We start from the raw sequence: 6,101 nt of genomic DNA on the forward strand, positions 1-6,101 counted from the left end.
CTAGGAAGAGTGAGACCAAGGAAAGCACAAAAGAGGTTTTGGTTGAAGATGAGAGAGATGGTGCATCTTTAAGTGAGGTTGAGATTGAGAAGCCTAGTGAGGTGAGAGTGGAGAAAGAAATTGTGAAACCCAAGCTTCCTTATCCACAAAAATTCATGAGACACAAGTTAGATGAACAATTTGGAAGATTCATTGACATGCTCAAGCAACTTCACCTTTCTCTACCATTTACCGAAGTTGTCACCCAAATTCCCAACTACGCAAAATTCCTCAAAGACATCTTGTGTGGTAGGAGGACTTATGATGGTGTTGAGACGGTGAACTTGACCGAGAATCGTAGTGCAATCATAATGAACAATATGCCACCTAAGCTAAAAGACCCCGGAAACTTTTCCATCCCTTGTGCCATTTATAAAATGCAAATTGAGAATGCCTTGTGTGACTTAGGAGCTAGTAATAGGCTTATGCCATTTTCGGTGTACCAAAGACTTGAGCTAGGAGAACTCTTACCTACTAACATCACTTTGCAATTGGCCGATAGGTCGATTAAGTTTCCTAAGGGTAAGGTAGAGGATGTTCCCTTAAGGGTTGAGAAATTTGTTATCCTGGTGGATTTTGTGGTGCTTGAGATGGACGAAGATGCTAACATTCCTATCATTCTAGGGAGACCATTCCTTGCTACTTCGGGTGCTTTGATAGATGTGAAAAGTGCTAAAATTTCACTAAAAGTAGGGGATGAGGTGATAGAAATTTATTTGAATGATAGTATGAAGTATCCAAGTTGTTCTTTAGAAAATTGCATGTTGATTGATTCTCTTGACCATGTCGTGGCTTCTATGCATGAGCAATTGCTCACTTCTAACGATGCTCTTGAGAATATTTTGTTGAATAAGGAAAAGATAGGTGCTCCTAGCAAGGAGATGGCTTTGTATGAAGATGTGCTCAATGGAAGCCTTGAGGATGTTGAAGAGCAAATGTGTATGAGCATTTCTAGCTAAGAAGCGTTGCAAGTGGATACATCACAGGAAGGTAAAGGTGTTCCAATGGTTGAGCTCAAACCTCTTCCATCACACCTTAGGTATGAATTCTTGGGACCCAACTCCACCTATCCCGTGATTGTTAGCTCTTCTTTGAGTGAGCGCCAAGCTCAAGAGTTGTGTGATGTCTTGAGAATGCGTCAAGGTGCTTTGGGTTATACCATTGATGACCTCAAAGGTATAAGCCCTTCTTTATGTACACATCACATAACCCTTGAGGAGGGTGCTCTAGCTTCTATTGAGAGACAACAAAAGCTATACCCCCAAATGGGAGAGGTAGTGAAGAAAGAGATCACCAAACTTTTGGATGCGGGAATTATATACCCCATCTCAAGTTCTAGGTGGGTCTCTCCCGTTCATGTTGTCCCAAAGAAAGGAGGCATGACCGTTGTCTAGTATGAGAAAGGTGAGCTCATTCCGACGAGGACGGTCACAGGATAGAGGATGTGTATAGACTATAGACGTCTGAACACGTCCACCAAGAAAGATCACTTCCCCCTTCCTTTCATTGATCTAATGCTTGAGAGACTAACGAGGCACAAGTTCTATTGTTTTGTTGATGGTTATTCGGGATTTTTCCAAATTCCTATCCACCCGGACGACCTAGAGAAAACAACCTTCACTTGTCCCTATGGAACATTTGCTTATAAGAGAATGTCGTTTGGCCTTTGTAATGCTCCCGCAACATTTCAAAGATGCATGATGAGTATATTTGGAGATATTTTGGAGGAGGAAATGGAAGTGTTCATGGATGACTTCTCCATGGGCGGTGTTTCATTTGAGGCATGTCTTGAAAACCTTGAGAAATGTTTCGCAAGGTGTGAGAAGGTGAACTTGGTTTTGAATTGGGAGAAGTGTCACTTCATGGTGGAAGAAGGCATAATTTGATGAGTGTCATTTATGTCACTCTTAGGCTAGGTTTTGTTTATAGTTTTATTCCCATTTTTAGTCCTTTTTGTCATTTTTTACATAATAAAGCTGTCTTTGCATGTTTGTGCGTATGTTTAGAGAAATGCATGCTTTTATTAGTTTTCTTATCATTTTGTTCATTTCTCTACCATTTCTCTCGATTCTTTGTTTCCTTGATTTATTTTGTAGGTATGTTGAGTTTCCCGAGGTATGATCACCAAGGAGAAAGCTCAAGCGCATTCAAGAGAGTTAATGGCGCAAAGTTCGAGATTCCGAAAACGCAATTCAAGATAGCTCCGCGAGCTTGAGGGCCTTGGAAATTATGCTTTGGCTTGAGGCATTCTAATGCTTGGAAGATAAATGAGCTTCCCTTCTCACGAGCATCGCCTCGAGTGCACCAATGATAAGGATGCTCGGGAGCGTGGAGATTGATGGAGCTAGCGAAGGAGGCAAGGCCACGAGCACCTAGTAGGGGTGCGCGCGAGCAGAACCACCTGTGCGCGTGCGCGGCCAAGTGGTGCGCGCGCACCAGGCGCCCTGCCCCCTTCGCTCGTTTCTTTTATTTATACCCTTAATGTTTTCCTTTTTAGGGGGACGACTTAATTTATACTTGACATATATTTTTTAAGATTTAATAGAGAGAGAAAGTAGAGAGAGAAGCTTAAGATACTTGATTGTACTTGAATTTAATCTTGGATTTCATTTTGATCTTAGATTTCTTCTTCTCATCAATGAAACTTTGTGAGATTTCTTTCCCTGGAATTTACTTCTATTTCAATTTCTTTTCATTTTTGAATATTTGATTTGAATTCCTTTCCTTGCTTTAGAATTTGTTGAGAGATTGAACCTCTTCTTGATTGAACTTGAAATGAATATGATTATGATTGAATTTGTTTTGTTTTTTAATTTCACCATGATTAGTGAGTAGATTAGATTCTAGGGAGAAGGGGAAGCATGCTAGATTGATGATTTTTGCTAATTGATGATCCTTGATTGGTTGAATTATTGCAATTAAATTGGTTGACATGGTTGAGCATGTGATTAATTAGACTAGGAATGATCAACCTATAAGATTAATCAGATTGCATTGCAAATTTCAATGACATGAACCGTTGATTTGAGAATTGCTTTAATTGATTGAATTTGATTGTGATTTTCCTCGTTAGCCATTCATAGTGAACCCTAGCTTGGCTTATAGGAGATAGCCCTTGAATTCTTTTGATTGCAACTATTGTTTGTCCTTTGCAACGTTTGAATTGATTGGGTGATCCTTCAATTAGCATAATCATTGAACTTGCATGTGGAACCAATATCCCTAGTGTTAGTATATTGAATTTTCTCGATTAATATAGTTTTCTCGATACCTTAGTTACCAACTGCATCTTCCCTCAATTTTCGAAGTAGCTTGACCTAGGCTATAGCTTGAACCTACTCATTCCCTTGGGTTCGACCCTTCACTTACCATATACTCGTATTAGGTTGGTCGAGTGCTTATATGTTTTCCTTGGCTCTAGGAAAGGGTAGAAAACGACCTACTTTTCCCTACGTCAAAAATTGCGCCGTTGTCGAGGAATGATGTTGGTGATTTGTTATAGTTGTTGAGTCTATTTCACCTAAAATTGAAAATACAAAAAGATTTTCTTTTAGGCTACACTTGTAGCCATGCTACTAACCATTTCTTTTGAGATTTTATGCATAGAGCACGTGGTTATTCACTAGTGCCATTTGATCCGAAAATTGTGAGCACTATTGCAGGGTTGAGGGGTGCTAGACGATCTTTGAGCCCTAGCATTTCAAGTTAAGAAGAACCACAACAAGAGGAACAAGCAAGAATGGAAGAAAATCCAAGGGTGGTGTTAAAAGAATTGGGGATCCCCGGTGCATATAGATTTGAGAGTGGGATTGCTCCACCTACAACACCGGCAAATGACTTTGAAATAAGACTGGCGATGATCACTTTGATAGAGAGGCGACAATTTAGTGGGGCCAAGCATGGAAGCCCGCTAAATCATCTCAAGGAATTTGAAAAGTATTACAATACTATAAAGGTGAATGGAATTTCCCACGAATTCATCCGTCTCAAGCTCTTTCCCTTTTCGCTCATAGGGCGTGCCTTGGAATGGCTAGACAAGGAAGTCAAGCCGAATTCTCTAAGGACATGGGATGAAGTGACCAAGGAGTTTCTATCCCGTTTTTATCCACAAAAGAAAACGGCGGAGGCTAGAGCTTTGATTCAAGATTTCAAGCAATAGCCTAGTGAGAGTCTCTATGAAGCATGGGAGAGATACAAAGACTATCAAAGAGAATGTCCTCACCATGGAATTCCTACTTACCAAATTATTCAAATCTTCTATGGAGGCCATAGCCTTAAAGGAAAATCATGTTTAGATGGAGGAGCCGGAGGTCCTATCATGAACAAAGCGGAAGAGGAAGTGGTGGACATAATTGAAGACGTTGTGAGGTATTATAGAGATTGGCAAGATGGAGAAAGAGAGTCAACTAGCAAGAATAGCTCTTCGGTGTACTCGGTTGATCATCTAAATGCAATCAACAATCTATCCTCACAAATGACAAACTTGGGTAAGGAGATGTCCGCTATCTAGGCGAAGTTGGAAAGTTCCACCTACCAAGTTTCAAGTCTTCCCTCCCATTCTATGGGGAGAGGTATATCTTTGAATTCTCAACCCCCTCCCTCTTTTAATAACATGCCTAGTAGATGCTTGTATTGTGGGTCGTATGATCATGATGTTTTTAGTTGCCCTCATGCATATATGGATGTTTGTGATGATCAAGATGGAAATGTGAATGAGTATGTGAACTATGTGTCAAATAATCATGATTCTAGGTTTGAGAATCAAAGAGGTCAATGGAATAGGAATTACAACAATCATGACAATTTTGACAACTACAACCAAGGTGGTGGTAATAGGAATCATGGGAACAAAAATTCCCGAGGGAACTATAACAACCAAGGTTATAGTAGCCAAAATCATAACCAAAATTATGGTAATCATAACCAAGGTTATGGTAACCATAATCAAGTTAGAGGTAATTAGAACAACCAAAATAGGGGAAATTTTCAACATAATTCTCAAAGGGGTCCCCTACCCGGTTTTGCTCTAAAAGCCCAAAATAATAATTCCTATGTTCAAACCTCTTCTTCTTCACATAGAACCGATTCGGAAGAAATCATTGAAAATCAAACAAATTTGTTTAACACTTACATGGCCGCAAGTGACAAGAAATTTAATGAAATGATGACTCATAATAAGATGCTTGAAAACCAAATTTCTCAACTTGCTAATGCTTTGAAAGACCATGCTAGTCCTTCTTCTTTACCTTCCCAAGGCCTAGATCCCAAGAGACCGGTCAATGCTATTGTCACAATGAGTGGTAAGGTTCTTGAGGAGAGTTTGCCTAGCTAGGAAGAGTGAGACCAAGGAGAGCACAAAAGAGGTTTTGGTTGAAGATGAGAGAGATGGTGCATCTTTAAGTGAGGTTGAGATTGAGAAGCCTAGTGAGGTGAGAGTGGAGAAAGAAATTGTGAAACCCAAGCTTCCTTATCCACAAAATTTCATGAGACACAAGTTAGATGAACAATTTGGAAGATTCATTAACATGCTCAAGCAACTTCACCTTTCTCTACCATTTACCGAAGTTGTCACCCAAATTCCCAACTACGCAAAATTCCTCAAAGACATCTTGTGTGGTAGGAGGACTTATGATGGTGTGGAGACGGTGAACTTGACCGATAATTGTAGTGCAATCATAATGAACAAGATGCCACCTAAGCTAAAAGAACCCGGAAGCTATTCCATCCCTTGTGCCATTTATAAAATGCAAATTGAGAATGCCTTGTCTGACTTAGGAGCTAGTGTTAGGCTTATGCCATTTTCGGTGTACCAAAGACTTGAGCTAGGAGAACTCTTACCTACTAACATCACTTTGCAATTGGCCGATAGGTCGATTAAGTTTCCTAAGGGTAAGGTAGAGGATGTTCCCTTAAGGGTTGAGAAATTTGTTATCCCGGTGGATTTTGTGGTGCTTGAGATGGACGGAGATGCTAACATTCCTATCATTCTAGGGAGACCATTCCTTGCTACTTCGGGTGCTTTGATAGATGTGAAAAGTGCTAAAATTTCACTAAAAGTAGGG

The 6,101-nt window shown here is 40.1% G+C and overlaps 1 non-coding gene across 1 annotated transcript; it reads right to left on the bottom strand.

Moving 5' to 3' along the window:
• Nucleotides 1-4,163: 4,163 nt before the first annotated feature.
• LOC145565758 (small nucleolar RNA R71) lies at nt 4,164-4,269 on the bottom strand. The gene has a single exon (XR_014095138.1). It is a non-coding gene; the product is annotated as a small nucleolar RNA R71 (small nucleolar RNA).
• Between the last annotated feature and the right edge of the window lie 1,832 nt (nt 4,270-6,101).

Source organism: Chenopodium album, chromosome 10 (genome assembly GCF_948465745.1).
Source record: "Chenopodium album chromosome 10, dcCheAlbu1.1, whole genome shotgun sequence".
NCBI lineage: Eukaryota > Viridiplantae > Streptophyta > Magnoliopsida > Caryophyllales > Amaranthaceae > Chenopodium > Chenopodium album.